The sequence below is a fragment of the Hoplias malabaricus genome, chromosome 7 (genome assembly GCF_029633855.1).
Source record: "Hoplias malabaricus isolate fHopMal1 chromosome 7, fHopMal1.hap1, whole genome shotgun sequence".
NCBI classification, from domain to species: domain Eukaryota; kingdom Metazoa; phylum Chordata; class Actinopteri; order Characiformes; family Erythrinidae; genus Hoplias; species Hoplias malabaricus.
Genome location: NC_089806.1, coordinates 9,663,866 through 9,691,843, shown reverse-complemented (window position 1 = coordinate 9,691,843; position 27,978 = coordinate 9,663,866). Strand labels below are relative to the sequence as shown.

At 45.4% G+C, this 27,978-nt stretch overlaps 1 protein-coding gene across 1 annotated transcript in view; it reads right to left on the bottom strand.

Moving 5' to 3' along the window:
* Positions 1 to 20,660, bottom strand: part of fut8b (fucosyltransferase 8b (alpha (1,6) fucosyltransferase)) — a 155,295-nt gene extending 134,635 nt beyond the window's left edge. The window contains exon 1 of the mRNA XM_066677558.1: positions 20,534 to 20,660. The gene's annotated coding sequence lies outside the window, so the exon portion shown is untranslated. The remainder of the gene's footprint in view (positions 1 to 20,533) is intronic.
* Between the last annotated feature and the right edge of the window lie 7,318 nt (positions 20,661 to 27,978).

The window sequence follows — 27,978 nt, the reverse complement described above, 5'->3', positions numbered from 1 at the left end:
CTATTTCTGGTGGGTTTTTTGTAGCTGCTTGTGTTTGGACACTGACTTCTATCACTCTTTCTGACTTCTATCTCAGTTTCTGTCCAGCGGGTGCTGCTGAGCCCCTCCACCGTCACAAAGCACTCACAGACGGACACACTTCACATGGGCCAAGGCCGTTTAAGCAGCCTAGCTCTGCTGGCCATTGAGAGGACACTAGTCAAGTCCCTGGAAAAGACGCCTTGTTGGTACGACAGGGTCACAGATCATTTTCTTAAAAAGGAACGGAGGGTAGAATTTACGTATAAATAAACCGACACATTTTATGATGTAGGCCGAAATTGAGCTTCCCCTCCTTAAAAGACCAACATCCGCCACTGCTCCAGACCCCCACAACTGGATGAAACAGTTACAGTCAATAATCGCATGGGCATCATACTCACCACAGTAATGAGTGGACCGGAAGGTAAGAAGCCCCGCCCCCGGCACGGAGAACAGTGAACCCTGATCTGAACAGTAAAACTGAGTGTCGTGTTCTGAGCTCAGACTGGATTCCGGGGCTGTATTTTGGGGATTTGTCCATGTTTATGACAATTATTCCGTGATCTGTGCAGTGTCACACAGCAGGACTCATATTCTGACATCTTAATGATCTCCGAACTCTTCAGTAACATTTACAGGGGATAAACACGTCTAAAAATGGTCTGATTAGTGGATAATTTAGAGAATGTCATTAGTTTCTCTCCTCTGAGGCCTGTGTGGAGACTTTTATATCCTGATTTGGGCAGAAACACGAGGTTAACGTTTGATCTATTTGCCCAACTCTCACTTTAAGATTCTTCGGCTGTGGTGTGTTATTTATTCAGCCGCGAAAAAAAAAAAAAAAACAACTTTCCTCAGATCACAAAGACGACGCACTGTTGACTTTTACCAAACGACTGCAATCTCTCAAATCACAGGTGTTCCCACTCAGACCTAATTATATCAGCTGTCAATCACACTCCGCAATCACACACACATACACACACACACATACCCCATCATGAGCCACTTCAAAATGTCATTCAGGCTCACACACACACACACACACGGCCTGGAGTTTGATACAGGTCCACACACACTGTATTCACACAGCCCTGCTCCGAGGAACCTGCACAAATCTATACAGTCAATACTTCCATCTATAAAGCTGAGAATGAGAAGATAATGACTACCAGAGTGTCTCCACAGAGGCGGCTAGCACCGGGGAAAGGTATTGATCTGAATAATCAGTTAAGACACGTTGATTCCAGCAGTTTTATGACAATATAGACACAGCATACAGCGCTGATTAAGGGTGTACTTAATTATATTAAACTACAACAATATTCAGTAAAACAAAGAATCCTTTCAGGACAAAAAATTATATGAAGCATGACCTTCAGTACAGGGCGGCACGGTGGTGCAGCAGGTTAGTGTTGCAGTCACACAGCTCCAGGGACCTGGAGGTTGTGGGTTCGATTCCCGCTCCGGGTGACTGTCTGTGAGGAGTCTGGTGTGTTCTCCCTGTGTCTGCGTGGGTTTCCTCCGGGTGACTGTCTGTGAGGAGTGTGGTGTGTTCTCCCTGTGTCTGCGTGGGTTTCCTCCGGGTGACTGTCTGTGAGGAGTGTGGTGTGTTCTCCCTGTGTCTGCGTGGGTTTCCTCCGGGTGACTGTCTGTGAGGAGTGTGGTGTGTTCTCCCTGTGTCTGCGTGGGTTTCCTCCGGGTGACTGTCTGTGAGGAGTGTGGTGTGTTCTCCCTGTGTCTGCGTGGGTTTCCTTTGGGTGACTGTCTGTGAGGAGTGTGGTGTGTTCTCCCTGTGTCTGTGTGGGTTTCCTCCGGGTGACTGTCTGTGAGGAGTGTGATGTGTTCTCCCTGTGTCTGCGTGGGTTTCCTCCGGGTGACTGTCTGTGAGGAGTGTGGTGTGTTCTCCCTGTGTCTGCGTGGGATTCCGTTGGGTGATTGTCTGTGAGGAGTGTGGTGTGTTCTCCCTGTGTCTGCGTGGGTTTCCTCCAGGTGACTGTCTGTGAGGAGTGTGGGGTGTTCTCCCTGTGTCTGCATGGGTTTCCTCCAGGTGACTGTGAGGAGTGTGGTGTGTTCTCCCTGTGTCTGTGTGGGTTTCCTCCGGGTGACTGTCTGTGAGGAGTGTGGTGTGTTCTCCCTGTGTCTGCGTGGGTTTCCTTTGGGTGACTGTCTGTGAGGAGTGTGGTGTGTTCTCCCTGTGTCTGCGTGGGTTTCCTCCAGGTGACTGTCTGTGAGGAGTGTGGGGTGTTCTCCCTGTGTCTGCATGGGTTTCCTCCAGGTGACTGTCTGTGAGGAGTGTGGTGTGTTCTCCCTGTGTCCGTGTGGGTTTCCTCCGGGTGACTGTCTGTGAGGAGTGTGGTGTGTTCTCCCTGTGTCTGCATGGGTTTCCTTTGGGTGACTGTCTGTGAGGAGTGTGGTGTGTTCTCCCTGTGTCTGCGTGGGTTTCCTCAGGGTGCTCCAGTTTCCTCCCACAGTCCAAAAACACATGTTGGTAGGTGGATTGGTGACTCAAAAGTGTCCGTAGGTGTGTGTGTGAGTGAATGTGTGAGTGTGTGTGTTGCCCTGTGAAGGACTGGCGCCCCCTCCAGGGTGTATTCCCGCCTGATTCCAGGTAGGCTCTGGACACACCGTGACCCTGAATTGGATAAGTGGTTACAGATAATGAATGAATGAATGAATGACCTTCACTACACACTGCAACAGTAATCTCCTATTTAAAAGAACACTAGGTGTTATTTTTCACCTTATATTAACAGCTTCATATCATTGTGACCTCTAGGCTCAGCACTGCAGAAACTGAATTATGTAACTTTGGGTGGTATGCAAGAAGCCAAACCCCTCTCTCTCTATCTCCCTTTATTTCTGGATAGTGCTGTAAAGTCAATTACAATCTGCAACACTACACTCTCAGAAATAAATAAAAAAACATTGTAAATTACCTTTAAAGGGTACAGCAGTGGTGTTAAAGTCCAGTTTTGTTCCCTTAGGGTACATTACATTCTCTTCTCCAGAAGATTTCATTACAGAATGTTGTAAAATGAAAAAACATATTAAGCCCTGGAGATGGGGCGTATAAAATCATTCATTCATTCATTGTCTGTAAGCGCTTATCCAGTTCAGGGTCGCGGTGGGTCCAGAGCCTACCTGGAATCATTGGGCAAAAGGCAGGAACACACCCTGGAGGGGGCGCCAGTCCTTCACAGGGCAACACACACACTCACACATTCACACCTACGGACACTTTTGAGTCACCAATCCACCTACCAACGTGTGTTGTTGGACTGTGGGATGAAACCAGAGCACCCAGAGGAAACCCACACAGACACAGGGAGAACACACCACACTCCTCACAGACAGTCACCCGGAGGAAACCCACACAGACACAGGGAGAACACACCACACTCCTCACAGACAGTCACCCAGAGGAAACCCACGCAGACACAGGGAGAACACACCACACTCCTCACAGAGAGTCACCCAGAGGAAACCCACGCAGACACAGGGAGAACACACCACACTCCTCACAGACAGTCACCTGGAGGAAACCCATGCAGACACAGAGAGAACACACCACACTCCTCACAGACAGTCACCCGGAGAAAACCCACACAGACAAAGAGAGAACACACCACACTCCTCACAGACAGTCATCAGGAGGAAACCCACGCGGACACAGGGAGAACACACCGCACTCCTCGCCGACAGTCACCCAGAGAGGGAATTGAACCCACAACCTCCAGGCCCCTGGAGCTTTGTGACAGAGACACTACCTGCTGCGCCACCGAACTGCCCCCGTAAGGTACCACTGGTGGGTAGCAGCACCATAAACATTTTCTGGGGAGTCCAGGAGCAATAGCACCTTTAAATCCAGTCATTATATTCAATATTTCAGGATGGGATTTGTCAGCAGATCATACGTTTGTATGAGTGAGATCTGGCAGTATTTACGGGCACCGTTACAGAAGTTGTTGTCTGTTTAACAGCAGTAAGAACACAAAGAAGGGACCTGTGTTCTAAGGAAGAGTGGTTAGAGATATAAACTTCACACAGAAGGCTCTGGGCTGTGAATGCCGTGTTCAGTTAGCACAGACACAAACAGGAATATGGTAAATGGTAAAAATAAACCAAACAAGACAAATGCGGAAAAAAAGGAGCATGTCATGCTGCTGAAAACACACAAACTCTAGAGAACTGTGAGGACATTACATAGACTTCCATTCATTTCCTGGAGACTTACCAGTAACTGTTCAATACATACTAGATTAACCTTAGTGTCGCATTGCCAGAATCTATAGAGGAGTCTCTAGGTTGAGTCTGATACCTTTCTTCATTAAACGTGGCCAAGAACCACCTCATACACCTATTTATATATATATATATATATATATATATATATATATATATATATATATATATATATATATATATATATATATGGGTTTCCTCCTGGTGACTGTCTGTGAGGAGTGTGGTGTGTTCTCCCTGTGTCCGCGTGGGTTTCCTCCTAGTGACTGTAGTGACTGTCTGTGAGGAGTGTGGTGTGTTCTCCCTGTGTCCGTGTGGGTTTCCTCCTGGTGACTGTCTGTGAGGAGTGTGGTGTGTTCTCCCTGTGTCCGCGTGGGTTTCCTCCTAGTGACTGTAGTGACTGTCTGTGAGGAGTGTGGTGTGTTCTCCCTGTGTCCGTGTGGGTTTCCTCCTGGTGACTGTCTGTGAGGAGTGTGGTGTGTTCTCCCTGTGTCTGCGTGGGTTTCCTTTGGGTGACTGTCTGTGAGGAGTGTGGTGTGTTCTCCCTGTGTCCGCGTGGGTTTCCTCCTGGTGACTGTCTGTGAGGAGTGTGGTGTGTTCTCCCTGTGTCCGCGTGGGTTTCCTCCTGGTGACTGTCTGTGAGGAGTGTGGTGTGTTCTCCCTGTGTCCGCGTGGGTTTCCTCCGGGTGACTGTCTGTGAGGAGTGTAGTGTGTTCTCCCTGTGTCCACGTGGGTTTCCTCCGGGTGACTGTCTGTGAGGAGTGTGGTGTGTTCTCCCTGTGTCTGCGTGGGTTTCCTCCGGGTGACTGTCTGTGAGGAGTTGGTGTGTTCTCCCTGTGTCTGCGTGGGTTTCCTCTGGGTGCTCTGGTTTCTTCCCACGCTCCAAAAATACACGTTTGGTAGGTGGATTGATGAGTGAGCGTGTGAGTGTGTATGTTGCCCTGTGAAGAACTGGCGCCCCCTCCAGGGTGTGTTCCCGCCTTGCGCCCAATGATTCCAGGCAGGCTCTGGACCCACCGCGACCCTGAACTGGATAAGGGTTACAGATAATGAAATAATATATATATATAATAATTATTTACTTTTTTAAACTCTAAATTTATGTCAAAATCATAAATCAAAAAGGGCCATGTTTTCATGTGTGTTTACGGCATGAAGAAACGCACACTTGATTTTTGAATATTTAAATCCATGCTCAGGGTTTAAACTGTGTTCTGCCTAAACGCCTTGTGAATGAGTAAACAGTGCAGCTGGAGGAATACAATCACTACATATGAGGATCATGCTTCAATTTCAGTCCTCAATTACTCTCTAGAGCATGATTTATTACTCTGACTACAGCTCCAAAACTCCGGCTTTTTATTCTGATCTGCTCGGGTGAATTCGGACCATTTTATCCACATTACGGTGCTGAAATGTTGACAGAAACCGGGCGGTGAATAATTGCCTCCATTGCCTCCAAGAGATAGAGCTCTTCCAGGTCTGAACTCAGTGAATCTGTCAGGACGGATTACCTGGTCGGTCTGAAAACGGCTCCTAACGACTCTTTCATTTCATTTAGAAACGCATTAAACTTCCAGGAGTTCTCCGTGGAACGTGTTTGCGACGGGGGCTCATCAGATGTTTTTTATTCAAAGATTTTACTACTAAAAGTATGTCTGGGCCTGGAGCAGTGCCTCTGAAAAATTCATCTAATGACTGTGTCCCCGTTCTGTCTTCACTAACGCATAGGTTCACAGTCCGCCGTCTTGCACTGCATGCTGGGAATCTGACAAGTGAAAGTGTGGAGTCTCCAGGAGCTGAGAGCCAAGCCGAGGTCAAGAAGCTCAAAAAAAAAAGGGGTTTTCTGGCTCTACACACAGCAACACGCCTTCATTTACATTTCAGAAACCCCCTTGAAGGGCATTTGGATTTTAAAACGGATAAAGTTTCTATCGGCACTTTCCACTCGACCCACTGACCTGACTCCAGGGAAGAAGTCCAGGCAAGACAAGACAAAACTGTAGAGCAGGATATAGCTCCAGATTAACTAAAAATGTATATATTAGGTGTACAAATATGATTATGTATAATGTTAAAAATTCAAACAACTCAATTTAATATTATGCAATTAATATTTAATTCAAAAATAAATTCAACATTCATTCATTATCTGTAACCCTTATCCAGTTCAGGGTCGCGGTGTGTCCAGAGCCTACCTGGAATCATTGGGCGCAAGGCGGGAATACACCCTGGAGGGGGCACCAGTCCTTCACAGGGCAACGCAGACACACACACATTCACTCACACCTACGGACACTTTCAAGTCGCCAATCCACCTACCAACGTGTGTTTTTGGACTGTGGGAGGAAACCGGAGCACCCGGAGGAAACCCACGCAGACACAGGCAGAACACACCACACTCCTCACAGACAGTCACCCGGAGGAAACCCACGCAGACACAGAGAGAACACACCACACTCCTCACAGACAGTCACCCGGAGGAAACCCACACAGACACAGGGCGAACACACCACACTCCTCACAGACAGTCACCTGGAGGAAACCCACACAGACACAGGGAGAACACACCACACTCCTCACAGACAGTCACCCGGAGGAAACCCACGCAGACACAGAGAGAACACACCACACTCCTCACAGACAGTCACCCGGAGGAAACCCACACAGACACAGGGCGAACACACCACACTCCTCACAGACAGTCACCTGGAGGAAACCCACACAGACACAGGGAGAACACACCACACTCCTCACAGACAGTCACCCGGAGGAAACCCACACAGACACAGGGAGAACACACCACACTCCTCACAGACAGTCACCCGGAGGAAACCCACACAGACACAGAGAGAACACACCACACTCCTCACAGACAGTCACCCGGAGGAAACCCACGCAGACACAGAGAGAACACACCACACTCCTCACAGACAGTCACCCGGAGGAAACCCACGCAGACACAGAGAGAACACACCACACTCCTCACAGACAGTCACCCGGAGGAAACCCACACAGACACAGGGAGAACACACCACACTCCTCACAGACAGTCACCCGGAGGAAACCCACGCAGACACAGGGAGAACACACCACACTCCTCACAGACAGTCACCCGGAGGAAACCCACGCAGACACAGAGAGAACACACCACACTCCTCACAGACAGTCACCCGGAGGAAACCCACACAGACACAGGAAGATCACACCACACTTCTCACAGACAGTCACCCGGAGGAAACCCGCGCAGACACGCAGCCTCACTCTCTAAACCCAAACTCAAATTCACTCCTACGCCCTTGGTCACTGCATTCGTTATGAGTGCATCGTAAGAACAGGGATGACGTCATTCAAAATATATGTGCGTATGTTTTTTACACATCACATAAACTAACATCCATATGCCTGCATTTCTTTGTTTTTCTTCAGCTGAAAGTTATTAATAGAGGGTCTTTGCCGCAGTGAAAGCTTCTGCTCTTCCGGGAAGGCTTTATACTCGAAGACGGAACCATTCTGTGAGGATTAGATTCCATTCATTTATGAGAGTATTAATGACCTCAGGTTTAATGACTACACCATAAATGAACACCACTCATCCCGAAGTTGATAAAGGATGGATGCAGCTCTATCACTCCAGTGAACACACTTCCAAAGCTCCTCAGCCCTCTGCTTGAGGGGCTACATGCCCCTCCAGTCAACACTTGGCATTTGCCACATCCGTGTCCAGAGTGGAAGTCCCTAAAGGAGACATTAGACGGAGACATGGACGTATAGAGTATAATAAATATCAACAACTGACTATTTTGTCCCTCGCTGTGTGTTACAGCTTTTTTGGAGCAGACATAAATCCGTGGCGACTGAAGGGGACGCCTAAGAGGAAAAAGAAACAGATGTGGAGGAATGGAAGACGTCTGCTGTTTAGATTTGATAAGAACTCAAGGCGATGTCCAGACAAAAAAACAGGCCAAAAAATAAAGGCGGTGAATCATGTGACAAATCCCTAGAGCAGGAAAAAAAAAAAACAAGAAGCCAGCAGAAATGGAGTGAGCGACATGGACAGCATCTTGCCTCGGGTCCAGGATGCGCTTTTGCCAGCAGCTGAGTAAGTGTCCAGCAGGAATTAATGGCCTGTGCTTCTGGCAAACGCCCGGCCAATGGAAGAAGCAGAGCTGAGCCGTGGAGGTAATTGGAAAACAGCAGCATTAAAACTGACCAGTCATCACACGTCCACGAGTTTAGGACAGAATTAATGCAGCAGCTGGACGACCAACACGTGGAACCATCACTTGACGTCTGTCTGTTAGTAAAATTCAGATTGCATCGTACTACTTTGTACGACGTCTCTAACAACTATGTAATTACACATCAACAATACACGTAATAACAGTGTAATAACTGGTAATGTTGTTGTAAAGATTGAGTTTTACTCAGTTACAGGTAAATGGAGTTGAAACACATGTGAATTTACATAAGCTGTAGTATTGTAATCCATCTGTAACCATGAACACCAGCGGATAAACTGTTGTAGCAATTGTTGTTGATGTGTAACTACACGGTTATTACAGACACAGTATACAATGGGACAAGGCTGCAGTCTTTACTGTGATTTGTCTTGAGACACATCCACATCACCTCAAACAAATTCAGAACAATTCATTTTATAGGTTTAGAGGCTCTTCTACGGTATGTTCCAGACTAAATCTGCCTTTTCTCATAAATCTCATACTTCAGTGAGGTTACTCATTCATTCATTATCTGTAACCCTTATCCAGTTCAGGGTCACGGTGGGTCCAGAGCCTACCTGGAATCATTTTGCGCAAGGCGGGAATACAGCCTGGAGGGGGCGCCAGTCCTTCACAGGGTGACACACACACTCACACATACGGACACTTTTGAGTCACCAATCCACCTACCAACATGTGTTTTTGGACTGTGGGAGGAAACCGGAGCACCCGGAGGAAACCCACGCAGACACAGGGAGAACACACCACACTCCTCACAGACAGTCACCCGGAGCGGGAATCGAACCCACAACCTCCAGGCCCCTGGAGCTGTGTGACTGCGACACTAACCTGCTGCTCCACCATGCCGCCCCAGTGAGGTTACTGTACCTCATTATTATTTTAATTAGGATTAAGCCAAAATCAAGACTGTCCCATGTAACAAAGCACAGAATAAGATCACGCTAAACATAGTGGAAGAGTTATTTTCCCCCACCTCCGTTGGTGTGAAATATGTTTGTTGCAACACTGTTAATTAGACGCCGGCACAGGCCGCGCAAATGAACTTAAATTAGTCCGACTGAAAAAACCCCCAAAACAACTCATCAGAGCGGAGCCGTTCAAACCGTGTTCACTCTGTGAAAGAGAGTCAGAACGACTAATTAGCTCAGCAGTGGCACCTGCAGAATGGTGGGTCTGCAGGAAAAAGTGAGCTGCAGAACGTTCGGCGTGATCACAGCAGCTCAGCGTGGCAGATACCCTCACAGATGAAGGTTAAAGCAAACGGCACGGCGAGGAAAAACACACAGCGTGAGACTCAACTTAATCTGCTAACATTCATACCAGCAGGACACGACTCCTCTCCAAAATCCCTAACAAAACAGCGCTGAACCCAGGGTTGGGTTTTAATCACCGGTGTGAGGAGCGTGGTGTGGAACTGTCAGCTGAGTAAATGCAAAAGTAAAAGTACTTTCCCCAAAAATAAATAAGTGGAATGATGTGTCGTTGGAAAGAATAAGTAGAAACGAAACATCAAAACTCATAGAGATACTACGGAGAACAGGTTCCAGACTGTTATACTGTTTCGACTGAGATGCTCATCGCTAATTAGCATTAGCCCATGCAAGATTCCAAACACTGATATTTATACAAAAACTAAAACAAAAAAGGTTTGTGCTCTTTCAAGTTTCAGGTTCTGCAGCTGTTTCAGAGCCTCAGATACTATCACGACTAAAATGGAACATATTTTTAAAAATGCCCATGCACTGAGCCCACCAGCACACACACTGTGAAACAAGATCACACAGTCTATGTCTGAAAACAAGGGATAGAACGAGTCATTCTGATTTTATTCTGCTTCTTACATAGAGTGTATAGACTTTAGAATCGCCCCGCCTCCTCACCTGATTCCCTCCAATCACAGCGTAGGACAAGAGTACAGAGACAAGGTTAAACCGAGCCGCAACAAGCACAGAGAAATAAGAGCGCTGAGTCGATACGTGAAAGGAAGAGAACCAAGTGAAAACGACTAAGATACAGAGCTTCTGCTCCTCGTTCCTCACTCCTGGGCCCTCGCGCTGAACTGAAATGTGGCTCACTCTCATTTAAAGTAACAGGAGCAGAGACTGGCCGTTCTGAACAGGGACTATTTACTAAGAACCCAGAACTTAATCGGGACTGTACCTCAGAAAAAAGGTACAGTGAAGGGACATCATTATCACTAAAGGTACATTACCTTCTTTTCTCCAGAAGGAGAGGTGTATTTTTTGATCAATTTTTTTACCTAAATATTTCACCCAAATTTTCATTATGGAACTTTTTAATCTGCAATTAATATCAAATATGATACAGTTATGTTCCCTAGATGTACTGAATATATAGCCTTGAGGGTACCACTCCCGTTTTCCTGCAGAACAGTTAGGTTTAACATTGAAGAAGCCTATACTCCTTAAATATTAGTTTAAAAATCGTAATAAAAGATATTAAATATGTTTAGGGCGTCACGGTGTTGCAGCAGGTAGTGTCGCAGTCACACAGCTCCAGGGACCTGGAGGTTGAGGGTTCAATTCCCGCTCCGGGTGACTGTCTGTGAGGAGTGTGGTGTGTTCTCCCTGTGTCTGCGTGGGTTTCCTCCGGGTGACTGTCTGTGAGGAGTGTGGTGTGTTCTCCATGTGTCTGCATGGGTTTCATCCGGGTGACTGTCTGTGAGGAGTGTGGTGTGTTCTCCCTGTGTCTGCGTGGGTTTCCTCCGGGTGACTGTCTGTGAGGAGTGTGGTGTGTTTTCCCTGTGTCTGTGTGGGTTTTCTCAGGGTGACTGTCTGTGAGGAGTGTGGTGTGTTCTCCCTGTGTCTGTGTGGGTTTTCTCAGGGTGACTGTCTGTGAGGAGTGTGGTGTGTTCTCCCTGTGTCTGCGTGGGTTTCCTCTGGGTGACTGTCTGTGAGGAGTGTGGTGTGTTCTCCCTGTGTCTGCGTGGGTTTCCTCCGGGTGACTGTCTGTGAGGAGTGTGGTGTGTTCTCCCTGTGTCTGCGTGGGTTTCCTCTGGGTGACTGTCTGTGAGGAGTGTGGTGTGTTCTCCCTGTGTCTGCGTGGGTTTCCTCTGGGCGACTGTCTGTGAGGAGTGTGGTCCTCTGGGTGCTCCGGTTTCCTCCCACGGTCCAAAAACACACGTTGGTAGGTGGATTGGTGACTCCAAAGTGTCTGTAGGTGTGAGTGTGTGAGTGAATGTGTGTGTGTTGCCCTATGAAGGACTGGCACCCCCTCCAGGGTGTATTCCCGCCTTGCGCCCAATGATTCCAGGTAGGCTCTGGACCCACCCCGACCCTGAACTGGATAAGGGTTACAGATAATGAATGAATTAATGAATAAATAAATATGTTTATGGAAATGATTTCGAACTGGTATCTGTCGATAGATGTTTCAGTGGCCAGCATCGCTATTGTCGTTAGAGATGAAGAACTGGACCGGTGCCTGCTCTAGTTTCGTTTCCCAGTCCTGCATTTCCATCAGACCCTCCGATTCTTTATCAAAGCTTAAATATCAGAATCCGTCCTCTTCTGGAGCGCAGGGCCGGCTGGCTGCACAGGCTGTGCCGTAAAGCTCCGCTAAGCGCAGCCGAGTGATTAAAAGAACCAACAAACACAGAGCACTCTGCCAAGGAACAGACGCAGCTTTCCTGCTTCTTCCCTCCAAACTTTCCGAGGCTGAGCCTCTGCCGGAGCGACCCTCGGCAGGACTGCCTGTTCCTTTGTTTATTTGTTTGCTTTCTGGAGCCTCTCTCCTAACTAATCCCCCGAGAACGTCTCCCGAGACAAAGATACACGCTATCTGGGCCAGAACGGGCCACAAAAAAAAGTGCCGGAGCATTCAAAAACCAGTCAGAATTAAACAATATGATGTGAAGGGACGGAGTCGCTGCCTCGAATTACCAAAGCCTTTTTTTTTGAGAGGAGAAAAACAACGGGGGAAGATAAGAAGCGAGGGCAGCGACCATGTTTTAGAGTCTGTCATGCACACTATCACAAGCTCCTACACTTTAAATAAAAAGAGCCACTCAAAGAACAGAAAGAGAACAGAGGCAGCAGATTGGTTTAATGCCATAAGGATAACACAAAGAAAACAGTTCTGACCTTTTAACCCTATCAAACAGTGACTGGTCATTGGTCGTTCCAGCTGTTCCCCCATCACACCACACCACCAAGCCGTAAAAGTGAAGACTAACACCGGCCCAAGCTCAACCACGTCATTATTACTATGTCATTGGAGCTCAGCACCGCTCGGAGGAGAACACCAATGGCCAATTCTGTCATAATTTGTCCAGCTGTTTTTCCATTGGCCCAAAAATATTATTGCAAACCTAGAAAGGTCATCTGTGAGGAGTGTGGTGTGTTCTCCCTGTGTCGGCGTGGGTTTCCTCTGGGTGACTGTCTGTGAGGAGTGTGGTGTGTTCTCCCTGTATCTGCGTGGGTTTCCTCTGGGTGCTCCGGTTTTCTTCCACAATCCAAAAACACACGTTGGTAGGTGGATTAGTGACTCAAAAAAGTGTCCGTAGGTGTGAGTGTGTGAGTGAATGTGTGTGTGTGTGTTGCCCTGTGAAGGACTGGCGCCCCCTCCAGGGTGTGTTCCCGCCTTGCGCCCAATGATTCCAGGTAGGCTCTGGACCCACCGCGACCCTTAACTGGATAAGGGTTACAGATAATGAATGAATGAATTCAGGAAGGTCATTGGTGAATATATGTCCTCAATTGAAGAGACAGTTCTGCTTTTCTGACAAGCATCCTGAATCCCGCCCCTCCCAAAAGTAGACGGGACAAGTCCCTCTGGCTGTATCCCACTCATTTCTTGCCTACGGTTTAAAAGCATTTAAAAATAAACAAAGGGGACCAAAAGGCCAAGGCTGAGCTCATTGAAACAGCTCCATCACAGCATCCCCCTGCACTTCATCAGCATTACTGTAATGTGTAATGGAGTCATTAGGGCCCAAATGAAGATGGACAAGTGCATTAGAGCAGCTGCAGAAACACACACACACACACCACACATGCGCATGCACACACACAAACACACACACAGAAGACAAGAAGCAAACACACTCCCCAAACCCCCCTGCTCTGACGAAGGACGTGTAGAACGTAAAATGCGGCGAGGCTCTGCAGCAGCCCGGACTGACCTTAAGCATGACAAACTGACCGCTTATCAGAAGGACAGATGCTACACGGAGGCCTTGGCAAAAGATATATATCTTCTCATTGACACCGGTCTTATTTCATTTTGCCAAAATAAGAAACCCAAGAGATAAGAAAGGACCGCCTCTATTCAAAGAGTGTAAGCAAGGGGCTCAGTCAGTGCACATTTGGGACATTCGATTCTTGATATGAAATGGGAAAGATGGCAAAAACGGGACATTTCTGATTTAAAAACAGAAAGGGAAATGGCCAGGTAATAAAAACAGGACAATGCTTCATTGTTTGTTTCCTGTGGCTGTTGTCAAGGCCACTCAAACTGCTGGTCTCACTCGGAAATCATTTTAAACACGGCATTTCAGAGCCAACCCGGTCTCACACCTACTCATGATATAGTCACATGTATAGGGGACTGCAATTTGTGACATAGTCGCATATTTTCGACATTTTATGTGACAGTATCACGATCATAAGTGAATGGGTAATTACCATAGAAACCGTCAAATAAGTGCCCCGTGTTATACGACAGTAACACGTCAACTCTTCCTCATTATGATGTCATTACCATCCGTTAATACCACGGTCTTATTTTTATTTATGGAAAATATAACATTAATAATTAATTATTTGTAAAATACCGACACAAATAATAGCTGGAGAAATGTCCTTTTCAGTATTAACCTTTTGAAAATGAGTCAAAATTACGTTAAGTGAAAGAAATGTTGTTAGAGTTAAAGCTAAAGTAGGACACCAATAATAAGCATTGCTTAGGAGAAATTCATTAATTCATTCATTATCTGTAACCCTTATCCAGTTCAGGGAGCCTACCTGGAATCACTGGGCACAAGGTGGGAACACACCCTGGAGGGGGCGCCAGTCCTTCACAGGGCGACACACAGACACTTACACTCACACATTCACACCTACGGAGACATTTGGGTCACCAATCCACCTACCAACGTGTGTTTTTGGACTGTGGGAGGAAACCGGAGCACCCAGAGGAAACCCACGCAGACACAGGGAGAACACACCACACTCCTCACAGACAGTCACCCGGAGGAAACCCACACAGACACAGAGAGAACACACCACACTCCTCACAGACAGTCACACGGAGGAAACCCACGCAGACACAGAGAGAACACACCACACTCCTCACAGACAGTCACCCGGAGGAAACCCACGCAGACACAGGGAGAACATACCACACTCCTCACAGACAGTCACCCGGAGGAAACCCACGCAGACACAGGGAAAACACACCACACTCCTCACAGACAGTCACCCGGAGGAAACCCACGCAGACACAGGGAGAACATGCTCCCAATAAATATACATTTACATATCTGAGCTCTAATGGGTATAAATCATGTTATCTGTGGTTTATTTTTACTGTTCCCCTCAAAGAAATACAGTCTTTTCCTGTCCCTGAAAAGTTAGCTTTTTGGAGATCCGACTGTGATGATTCATACCCTCCTGGCTGACACTTGGAAATGAGCATGGTGACTGTTTAGATGATGTGCAGCGGCTCCAGAGCCTCCCATTTCACTTATACTTTTTATATTTAGATTATACACACTGTGTGAAGATTGGAATGTCACTGTCCATAAAGGGCTTATCTTAAAGTAGCTGAATTCCCTCATGAAAAGTCTGTAAACCTTTGTGCATATCGCTAAACATATTGCTAAATATCAAAGTACAGAGACATCGCACAGCACTCTATCAAATGTGCCGCAGTTACACACAATCGTTTACATTTCTGAGTGCGTTGCAATCTACATGTTATTGATTAATTGAGTACTGTCCAAGTTTTGGTTTTGTAAAGGTCACCCAAGGCTCGACTGGTCACTGCAGCTTGCTTCTATAGCAATGCACTGAAGCTACAATCAACTGAAAAAAAAACAACTCCATGGTTCTCACTCTGAACTGAGCTGCGGCTTATTGTCATTTAAAGTAACAGGTGCTGAAACCGTTGTGGACAGCGCTGTTTAGACGGGGAGAGAACGCTGCTGCGGGGTCTGATCCTTGTGGTGTTTTGACCAAAGCATGTCATTGCATTCCTATAAAACATCGGTTCAATTTAGTGGCCTTGGTAAATGTATATGCACATACTTAAAGGTGCACTAGGCATCTTACCGCATCCTGTTTATCTAATTGTAGTTTACCTACCTAAGCACTAGAGGTCACACGTGCTGAATTGCAAGCAGAGCACACGACACATGACCTCCAGCGGGTACACAGCCAAACCACTGTACACGCACAGACACGCACTCTGGGGGTGGAGTGCGGTTTGGTTTTCACAGTGGGCACTTTTCTGAGGGCTGATATCGTTGCTATGTTTTCAATAGTGTTCTTCAAATTTACAGGTTATTCCTGCACACTAGAAAACGACTAGAAATGAAATGAAATAATGCAATGCACCATTAATGGTCAGCAGATGGTTGGACAATGGCAAACGTTTCCATGCTACAATAGCAGGAACCTTCTGGAGAGATAATGAATCACTGACCTTAGCTAATAACGCAGCATCCCGCAGCCGGAAATGAGTCTATTAAGAGTCAACATTCATTTATCGTAGTGACGGCTAACTTAATTTAGGCCTATCTCTTCAGTAAATATATAATACAGCCACTCACTGCTCCAGTGCACTGGATTTAGGGCATCATCAAGAGCTGGCCTCTACCACACTCACAGAAGGAATGGGCAATTTTACTTTGTGATAAACTCTCAGTGATAAAGTCTGAGAGGACTTTAAAAAGGGTGCGGTCAGTGGCAGATTATCCCCCACTGCTGCAGCTACAACCTCTACACTTCTGGAACGGCTTTACTTCAATGTGGGAACATTTCTGTGAGGATCACAAACACCACTCCCACTCATCCCTGAGGTGCCGGATGGTGTTCCATCACTCCAGAGAATGTTACATACAGCAGGCCCATGTTTTTCGCTGAGACACCAGACCTAAGACTCATCGTCAAAGGTGATACACTCCTGTGTCCACGGTGGGTGCTCCTTAAATACATCTGAATAACTACATTTAAAAACATTGCAAATACAGTGGCTACATATTGTTTTATCTTCCCCATATCACTCAACCTTCACCACAAAAAAACATAGCATCAACGCATAAACATTAAGCAACTCGTACATGTTCTGCTCCATTTCTTCCTACAGCAGGGATGCACAGCTTCAGCCCTGGTGCTGCGAAATCTGCCAAATCAATTCAGTTCTAAACAGTCCAGAGAACGGGTTTAGTCAGGTGTGTTATGGTTGTGGGGATTTGTCAATAAGTTAAAGAGTCTGCGGATGAGTTTAAAGCCAAGCCCGGCATCTCTTCCGGAGAACCTTCGCACTGCATAGTTTACTGCTTTGCTGCTCTAACACACCTGACTTGGCACATGAAGGGTTTGATAATTAACTGTGGAGCTGAATCACGTGGGAGAGCGTTTGTCCACATGCTGGAGGCCAGAATCCTCAGTTCTTATGAAAAGCATTGTAAAGTCACCTTTAGCTTTCAAACACAGCTTCATTCAGCTTTCAAAATTATTGTAACTCAGGGCTCAGCACTGCAGAAACTGCACTATGTAATTTTTGGAGGAGGGTAGGATACCACCCATTACTCCACCCTGAAATCTAGTGTTCCTCTAGTCCCTTTCATGTATGCAGTTTACTCAGAAGAGTGGACTTCCCATTAGCCCCCTAGTAGAGCCTAGGTCAGAGTCAGTGTATGTGTGAATAGACCCAGTAATGTCCCAGAGTAGCCCCCCTATGTCTAAACACATGGCACATTTTCTGAAGTTTCTCTGGGCTTTAAACAAGTCAGCAGACTTTGAAAAAGTCAGCAGAATTTCAACAAGCCAACCTTCTAAACCAGTGTAATCAAAGAAACCCAAGCCTGCCGACAAGCACAACACAGCTAGAGACCTATTAGCATGAGCAGCATAGTCAAGATAACTAACCTGCTCAGCAGGTCTACAGAAATCCAACAAGACAACCTTGTAAATCAGTATGACCAGCATGCCCTGCAAAACAAAGCTAGTGACTGACTAGCAGAAGCAGCATAACCAAGCTAGGATAGCATAACTATCAAGCTGGTAGAGCTTCATACCTCTATGACCAGAAAGCTAAAGCAGAGACCAGCAAGAAATCCATGCAGTCTTAAACAGTTTTTTTGTTTTTTTGTATGTGGTTACAGATACAGATGGATAAGACCAGGGACTACCTTCAACAAAGAGAACTTCAAGTAGTTCATTTGGGCACCTCTGACTGCCTCTGAATGATAGAAATGCAAAGCCCTGTCAGAGCAAACAGGCCATTTTTAGCCCCATTAGTAAACTGCAGTCTGTTAGTCTGTTAGCTAAACATGAGTAAGCACCGCAAGCATTTAGCATAATGTCTGCTCATGCATCAGTGGAAGATCCTGCCATTCTTTTTGCAGGGGATCCTGGGAAATAGTGTGAGATTGAGCTAAAAAAAGATTTCCAGGAAAAGACTTTGTAGCTAATACGCCACATTCACATCTTACACCTCACAACACAGAGAACTAAGAAACTTAAAGAAAAGCAAAGGGGAAATAAAAAAGAAAATCCTCAAACAGCTGGAGAACACTGATCAGACCCTGATTCTTGATTCGTATCTACACCAGGTTTTTATCTCATTTTCACAAGGAATTGAAAAGGAAAGATTATTTTAGCCTGAATTATCTGGAGCAGGATCAATTTACTTTTCCTAGCTACACATACAGGGACTTTGTCCTGGTAAAAGCACATGTTTAGGGGCCTAACTTCAACAATCTTGCTAAAATAAAGACTAATACGGAATGGAATTTGCCAGCAATTACCACAAATCTATTAGCGGCTAACTAGCGTCTGTTCAATGACATTCATTGTTAGTGACATTAGCTGTGGTGGCAGAACTGTTCATTCAACATTTAGAGATGGGTCTCTAGTGGCAAAAAATGTGCCTTTTGTATAATACATTGCTCTGGTGGATAGGAAACTCATAAGAAAGAAAGGGTGGAAAACTTTGGCAACATCTCAGATAGCTTCCTGCTTGCTACATAGTGAAATACATGCGGCGTTAAAATACAGCTGGCAAATTGCACTGTGAAAATAGCAAAAAAAATCTAATCAGGGTGTCCTCAAACAGGCTAATTATAAATGTGTGATGTAATGCATCAAATGGTTGTATTTGTTATTGACCTAGCTACTGTGACCTATTTAGGGCACTACATGGGGAGTTCTAAGTCATTTAAAACACAGCCTTTGCCATAGCTTTGCAATGAAATACTGCTTTAGCACAACATTAGCATCCAGTTTTTGCTAGCTTTCTTAGCATGTTATGTTCTTGTATAATAAAATTCCTTTCACAAGCAACTTAGAATAACAGTAGTGTTCTGTATGAACATGTAAATTTACCCCCAATGTTGGAACAATGGTAATTCATTCATTCATTCATTCATTCATCTTCTGTAAGCATTAAACCCTTTTCAGGGTTGTGGTGGGTCCATAGCTGACCACACACCCTGGACATTGCACCGGTCCATCACAGGGCCCCAAACACACATCAGGGAACAGTTTCACACACACAATCTACAACACATACTAACATGTGCTTTTGGACTGGGCGAGGATACTGGAGCCTCTAGGGGAGACCCACACAGACACACAGAGAACACAGAGAGCCAATGGGCATCAGCTTTACAGTGACACTACCTGAACTACCAGTTGCGCTTCCGTGCCGCCCCCCTATGGTCCGGCGGTATACCTCAAATACACACTATGACAAAGAGTCTGTGGACAGTAACACATACTAATCCCAGCCATAAAGCAATGCTGGGGGGCGTTAAACCCCTTTAGCCCATGCTTGGCACTGGGTGTGGTGACCTTAAACTCACTAGTGTCTTTTTCATTTCATGAGTTTCTAAAGAGATTAGACTATCTTAAACTAGCTGGATCCATTCATTCATTTGTTAACGCATAATGGCAAACATGACTCAAAGAATATACCAACACTGTCCATCCATGAGTGACCCTCACCTAGGGGCCGACAGCTTTCAACGCTGACAATGACACAAAACAGCCAGCATTCAACAGAAACCCTTTCAGCGCATAATCTTACAGCCCAGGTTATAGTCCAGGTTAGTGCTTACAGAAGAATACAATATGAATAGAGGTCAGTGTGAATGGATGGACACAAGATGACCAGGACAATAAGGTAAAGCAAAATACAGCCAACTCAGCATCATGATGTTTATGTTATAGGTTAAGTGCTTATAAAAGAATCCAGTATGAATGGAAGTCAACAAAACAATGCAACTTACCTGAATACACAGAAACACAAACAAAAACACGGTCAACCAAGCCTTGCCCAAACTGGGAGACCTGGTCAGAGCTGGGAGTCCATGTCATAGATGTAGTGCATGCAAATAATACAATATGAATCTAAGTCAATATGAACAGTGGTCAATGTGACTGAATGAGACCCACCTGGAAAATCAAGGTAAACCAAAACAAAGGCTAGTGTTGATCAGTATTAGAGGCATGTGTTGTAGAGGCTGCTGGTTCAGTGTGATGCAGACAGTGTGTGTGTGTGTGTGTGGAGGGGCATGAGTGAAGCCAGTGTGAGACACCCTGGAGAAGCACGCCGCTGCGTAAACACGGTGTGTGTCTGTTAGTGTTTGTGTGGGTGCGTGCGTGCGTGCGTGCGCGCGCGCGTGATGTGACAGCGCGTGCATCATGCATAAGCAGGTAGACCAGGCGGAATGGTCACTGATTTCAATTGCAAGGCAAAACAGACCCAGGTTCCAATGGCGTTTTGGCTCAGTGCCCCCCCTCCCCAACCCACGCTCAGTGTATACACGGACGTACCTCGTGCACAGAGAGCGTGCAGATGTGGAAACGCGTCTCGAGCTGCTTCGCCGGCCCCTGGATCCATGAATCAAAGCGTGCTGTGTGTTTATAGGCGCGCGATCCTTCTGCTGCCCGCTGCTCTCCTGGAGATCCGAGAATAGGCGGAGTGCGCAGCTTGGCTTCTTTTCGCGCCCGCTTTCCGTCAAACCGCGCCCACTGGGCTGGGATTGGGTTGTAGATTTGGCGTTTTTGCCTGCGATTGGCTGGTGGGGACCGGGGTTCTGCGCTATGATTGGCCAACAGTTTGGATTCCCCTAATAAAATAATGTCACATACATAGCATATGTAAACCTATGCGAATGGTACGTGAACGTCTGTGACGTCACAGTCTAAATCTGAAATATCTTATCACATATGTTATTCAAATGTATACGGAGATGTGACGTAAGAGCATGTGATTAGTCACATGCCCATTTTTTTCTGTAAACATTGTCCAGGTTTGTCCCTCATTTTCTGCTTTGTTTGGCTGCTATTGGTTCACCTCCTCTGGGATTCTCTGGTACAGTCAGACTCTGGCTTTGGCGGGTAGAACACACTAATTAATCATATTTGGTTAATGGTGTTCTGATTTAATTGCTGTGATTAGCCAGTTTTGTCCCAGCTCCTCTGCTTTGATTGCGCTTGGATGGTAAATCTGGAGATTTTGGCAGTGATTTGATGTTTTTTGTCCCAGCCATTATGCTCTAACACACATTGAATTGTAAATTTGGAGATCTTGGCTTGGGCTGGCATTATTTATCTCCAGCTCCAAACCTTTGATTGTTATTGGATGATTAATTTGGAGATTTTGGCAGTGATGGTTTTTATTATTTACGTCCCAGGTACTATGCTTTGACCCATAGTGGATGGTGAATTTGGAGATCTGAGCAGGGATTGGCTGGGTTTGTCCTACCTCCTACTTTGTGACTGCTAGTGGATGGCAAATTTAAATATCTTAGCTGGAATTGGAATTGTTTTGATTGCTACTGGATGGTAAATGTAGAGATTTTTGCAGTGACGGTCTGTTTGTGTCAGAGCTCCTATGCTCTTACACATATCGGGTGGTAAATTTGGAGGTCATGGCTGGGGTTGGCCATTTTTGGTCCAGATTCCTATAGTTTGATCAGTATTGCATGGTGAATCTGGAAAGCTAAGCTAATTTGAACGATGGTATAGACTGGTATTGGTCCCATGTCCTGTCTAGGATCAGATGGAAGATTGGGAATTCTTGTCTGGGATTGGCTGGCACTGGAGTATTCTTCCACAATCGGGTAAAAGTCCTGCCGACATCACAAACAGTACTGAACACAACTGGCAGGTTTTATTTAAAAACTAAACACTGTGATTTTAAACACTGTGTCCACTCTCTGAGACACTCCTCCCTCGTTGGTCCACCTTGTAGATGTAAAGTCAGAGACGGTAGCTCATCTGTCGCTGCACAGTGTGTGTCGGTGGTCCTCTAGTCCTTCATCAGTGACACAGGGCGCTGGATGTTTTTGGATGGTGGACTATTCCCAGTGCAGCAGTGACACTGAGGGGTTTAAAAACTCCAGCAGCACTGCTGTGTCTGATCCACTCTACACCAGCACAACACACACTAACACACCACCACCACGTCAGTGTCACTGCAGTGCTGAGAATGATCCACCACCACATCACACCTGCTCTGTGGGGGTCCTGACCATTGAAGAACAGGGTGAAAGGGGGCAATCAATGTATGCAGAGCAACAGATGGAGTCCAGTCTGTAATTGTCAGTGGAGCTGAGATATAAGTGTAGATACAAGAAGGTGGTCATAATGATTTGGCAAATCGGTGTAAATTCTTCAGTCAAATGGTGCGTCATCTTAACTCCCCTTGACTTCCCCTGCTGTCTGATTGGTTGGTAGGGTGCAGAGTTCCTCACTGTGATTGGATAATAATCCATATATGAACTAGAGTGATGTAACTGGCTGGAATTGACCCACCTCCTGCATTTGGATTGGCTGCTTCCACAAGAACGAAATGCTAGAAATGGGTTTCTTGGCTTGGACCTGCACTAGTTCTGCACTGTGATTGGGCAATGGTTTATATCCTGATTTGAGTGATGGGTTTGTTATGTCCCACCTGATTTAGGCTCTTTTAGGATTTAATGAAAGATTTGCGATGCTTGGCTGGGATTGGCTAATCATATACTGCATCCTGTCTCTGGATTGGCTGGTAGGGCTGTGCTAGGATTGGCTTCTTGTGAATATTAACTACTAGCAAAGAAAAAAACCCCAAAGAACTTCCAAAAGAAGTCTTTTCTTTTATCAAGGTGTGTGAACCAATCCAGAACATTTTACTTTCTATAAAATATCATGTATAGTGTTTACAAAACCGAGTTCTTATGCATATTGCTGAATCTCTTGAAATGCAGAAGGGGATTATTAATGGCTTACCCCTCAAAACTCATACACCAGCACAGCAAAAATAATATCATTTGTAGAGGAAGGCAAACAAAGGCAGAGAAGATATTGTCGGTGGGCCATGGGCCAAGGACTTACAGTCCCAGTGCATACAGCATATGGAAATAACTGAACTGGGCCTAAATGAGTAGGTTGGGCATATGCAGAGAGGGGAAGTCACTGCTGAATCTGCTAGGGACCTTGTGGGCTTAGTCAGTGAAATGTCAAAGAAGGCCGGAGCCCACTTGACAAGCCCAGCTTTCGTATATATCTTAGGAACCTGCTTGAACTTTTTAGCACTGAATCATCTCAGTGCTAAAGAAATGTAGTATGATAGTATTTATCTTTTTTTAGTTAAGTGGTATACGCATGCTGTCATCATTTTTTTATTATATTTCCAATGACATCCCAACCTTGAATAAACCGGTGATTAAAGCTCAGGAGTGGAGGTACTGTATACTAGCTGGAATAATGCTCAACGCTGGGCTTACATTATCTGGCTAATTTATGAACCACTTCCCAGACTAGGTGGGTCAGATGTGTTTGATTTGGCAATTCTCCACTAGGCTGGACTCAAGGCCTCCAAAAGCATGGGTGGGAAACCTCTGATCAGTGACGGGGACAAATTCCAATGTCCCTCTCCCACTGGGCGTTAAAATTAAGAGGAACTCTACTGCAACTGTCAGATACAGAGTCTGGAAGCAGATCAATATCACACCTGACTCAGCTCATGTAGGGTTTGCTAATGATCTGATGGGTTAAATCAGGTGCGTTAGATCAAGGGGCAACATTAAAATATGCCGTACAGGGGGTCTGGGACTGGGATTAGCTACAAAGATCCGAAGGCTACGAAAGAGCCTCATCCAAACGTCGCCAGAATGTTAATCTGCAGCTCTTTGAATATTGTGACAACAGAGAAGCCACACCATCTGCTGAGAATGGGCTTTAACATAAGAAGAGCTTCCTTTGCCAAGGCTAGCCTTTTGATTTTAGCCCTGCTGCCATTTCAGAAGTGGCCCGCCGTTCCTGTGGAAAAAGGCAAAAAGGAGAAATAGTGGCTGGAGGGAAACTGCAGCTGATATTGATGTGCTGCCATCTACCGGCCACTCACTTCACTGCAGGCTTCACTGCATGGCAGATCAAAGACCATTCGAGTATTGGGGTGATAAAGGCTGCTTTTGGTCGATATGTTGAGATTTACATGTTGATGTTTTGTTAAGGAACTTGTTCATAGGCAATAAATAGAGAAATATGACTTAGAATTAATTTCAGACTGAACTAGGAGCAGGGCTAGCTCAGGGCTGTAGAAACAGAGAAAAACTTGTTTTTGACGGGAGAAAAATGAGAGAACAGTATAATCTGTGTACAAGTCTCCTTAATTTGTTGCTAAATAAATAAATAAATAAAATTCTATCATGAAATCATGGCAATAAATCAAATAAATTGTGATAAATTGTCAATAAATCGTGATATAGTCACATATATAGGGGACTGCGATTCGTGACATAGTCGCATATTTTAGACATTTAATGCGACGATATCACGATCATAAGTGAATGGGTAATTACCAAACAAACCGTCATAACAGTAACACGACAACTCTTCCTCATTATGACGTCATTACCACCCGTTAATACCACAGTCTTATTTTTATTTACGGAAAATATAACGTTAATAATTAATTATTTGCTAAAATATCGACGCAAATAATGGCTAGAGAATTGTCCTTTTCAGTATTAACCTTCTGAAAATTAGTCAAAATAATGTTAAGTGAAAGAAATGTCCATGTTAAAGTTAAAGCTAAAGTAGGACATCAATAATAAGATCAAATTACTGATGATTACTGACTTATGATTGTGATATTGTCACATGTGAAAATGTCGAAAATATGCGACTATGTCATGAATTGCAGTCTCCTATATATGTGACTATAGAGTGAGTGTGAGACCGGGTTGGAACTGGAAGTGTTAGTTATAGTTTTTCAAACATTGAAAAGAGAAAAAAACTAACAGCTGGTTTCTGCAGCATTTCAACAGCAAAAGACTAATCATTAAACAAAATGGCTGCACGTGTATGTGGATCTTTGCATGAACATATTTCAGATCGGCTTCTGTTAAATTTGTACAGCGTAAGCTATGCATTCTCTCATCCTGCAGATGTGTTAAATCATGTTCTACATGGAGCTACCTCAGCTCCCTCCGTGCATAATAAATCAGTGACATTTACCGTTCTAATCAGAGTTATCTTTTCTGTACATACTCCAAAATGTCTTCCAGCTCTTCTCAGACTGAATTCAGGTCTTCATTAAGGCCTTCATCCTGGGGCCCTGCGTTCAGTCCCCACCACGGGTCCTGGGAGGAGTTCAGTGTGTTCTCCTTGTGTCTGCATGGGTGTCCTCCCACAATCTAAAAACACATCCTGGTGTGTGAATGTGTGATGGACTGGCACTCAGTCCGAGGTGTGCTCTGGCCTTGCGTTCAAAGACTCTGGGTAGGGCACTCTGATCAGAACCAAGCAATTACAGATGAATGAATGAATGAATGACCAGAACTCATGATGTCTGGCATTAATTTGTTGAACTATGTGTTGGCAATGTCGGTTCTCGTGCTAAATTAAAAAAGCAAATTGCACACACAGGCCAGGCCTTGGCTGTGTAGATTAGATATGATGCCAGTGACAGCCGAATCTGACTCTCATTCTCCATGACTCATATTAAGCATAATTCATTATTTTATAGAATTTAAAAAGACAAAATTCTTTGAAATATAAACAACCATGAAAAAGCAGTGGCTTTGGCCCCGCCTCTAAATCACTGGCTATAGTGAGTGCATTAAGTAGGAAGAGATACAGACACACACACACACTGCCAAGCCCTCTGGGACACGCGCATTGAGGGATAGACTTGTGAGAATATCATCTGTGAGAGCTGAGCAGAAATGAAACAGAAATAATTTAACATTCCCCCGCCGGCCGGTTTCTGTTCATATTGAAGTATTCCTTCATTTAACATTCATAACAGCGAATACATCCCGGGGGCTAAGTGTCGGCAAGAACGTTACAAAACAACGATTTGCATTCATCAGTGAAGCGGTGCGCTTGAGCGACAGCCAATAAACAACTTTCACCTCCAACAGCCTGACGGATGGAGTTACACTGCGCCTCAAAAGTTTGGCATCACGTCATACCCATCATTTTTCTGCTGTTTATTCTGTAATGATGTGTGTCGAAATCCAAAATTATGAACCAAACTTCAGTCAGTATTATTCAGAAAAATACTTGTTACCCCCTCTTTTTAGCACAATTTAAAAAAAACACCCGCTGCCTTTACACTGTGTGAGCGTGTCATGGTGAATGGACCAATAGAAATGCTCCAAAATTGCTTCAGTAAAGAGTTACACAGCTCCAGGGTCTCGGGGTCCTGGGTTCAATCCTCATCATGTGTCGTTGACTCTGAGGAGTTTGCTGTGTTTTCCCAGTGCCTGCATGGGTTTCCTAAATGAAAAAAAAAAAAAAAAATGAAAAAAAAACACACATACAAAAACAATCCAAAAACATGTGTAAAATTGAGTGAGTGTGTGAAATTGTCCACAGGTGTGTGTGTGTGTGTATGTGTGTTACTGAGTGAGTGTGTGTATGTGTGTTACTGAGTGAGTGTGTGAAATTGTCCACAGGTGTGTGTGTGTGTGTGTGTGTGTTACTGAGTGAGTGTGTGTATGTGTGTTACTGAGTGAGTGTGTGAAATTGTCCACAGGTGTGTGTGTGTGTGTGTGTGTGTGTGTTACTGAGTGAGTGTGTGTATGTGTGTTACTGAGTGAGTGTGTGAAATTGTCCACAGGTGTGTGTGTGTGTATGTGTGTTACTGAGTGAGTGTGTGTATGTGTGTTACTGAGTGAGTGTGTGTTTGTGTGTTACTGAGTGAGTGTGTGTATGTGTGTTACTGAGTGAGTGTGTGAAATTGTCCACAGGTGTGTGTGTGTGTGTGTGTTACTGAGTGAGTGTGTGTATGTGTGTTACTGAGTGAGTGTGTGAAATTGTCCACAGGTGTGTGTGTGTGTATGTGTGTTACTGAGTGAGTGTGTGTATGTGTGTTACTGAGTGAGTGTGTGTTTGTGTGTTACTGAGTGAGTGTGTGTATGTGTGTTACTGAGTGAGTGTGTGTTTGTGTGTTACTGAGTGAGTGTGTGTATGTGTGTTACTGAGTGAGTGTGTGAAATTGTCCACAGGTGTGTGTGTGTGTGTGTGTATGTGTGTTACTGAGTGAGTGTGTGAAATTGTCCACAGGTGTGTGTGTGTGTGTACGTGTGTTACTGAGTGAGTGTGTGTATGTGTGTTACTGAGTGAGTGTGTGAAATTGTCCACAGGTGTGTGTGTGTGTGTGTGTGTGTATGTGTGTTACTGAGTGAGTGTGTGAAACTGTCCACAGGCGTGTGTGTGTGTGTGTGTTACTGAGTGAGTGTGTGAAACTGTCCACAGGCGTGTGTGTGTGTGTGTTACTGAGTGAGTGTGTGAAACTGTCCACAGGCATGTGTGTGTGTGTTACTGAGTGAGTGTGTGAAACTGTCCACAGGCGTGTGTGTGCGTGAGTGACGGGGTGAGTGTGTGAAACTGAAAATCCCACTCTTCTCTGTGTGTGAAGTGCAGCTCAGAGTTGCGGGGCTCGTGGGAAGTGAACAGGGGATTGCAGGGGTATTGCGGGTTTCCCACAAGCTGTGGACGAGTGTAATTTTAAGCTTTTGTCTCGCTGACTGTTTGCCCTTGAGCAGAGGCTCTTAACTCCAGCAGCGCAGCATGGCACCACATCCACCCCCCCAACCCCACCCCACACACACACACACACGGGGGCTGTGAGGAAATGAGAAAACACCATGTTCTCCCTCCACCTTCACAGCTAAAGGTTATTCCTCCCTTCTGTCTGTGTTCCCACTCCTGCTGGATATCACCGTGCTGTAGCTAAGACCACCCAGGGCTGAGGAAAACCCTCAATAATACATTAGTCAAGG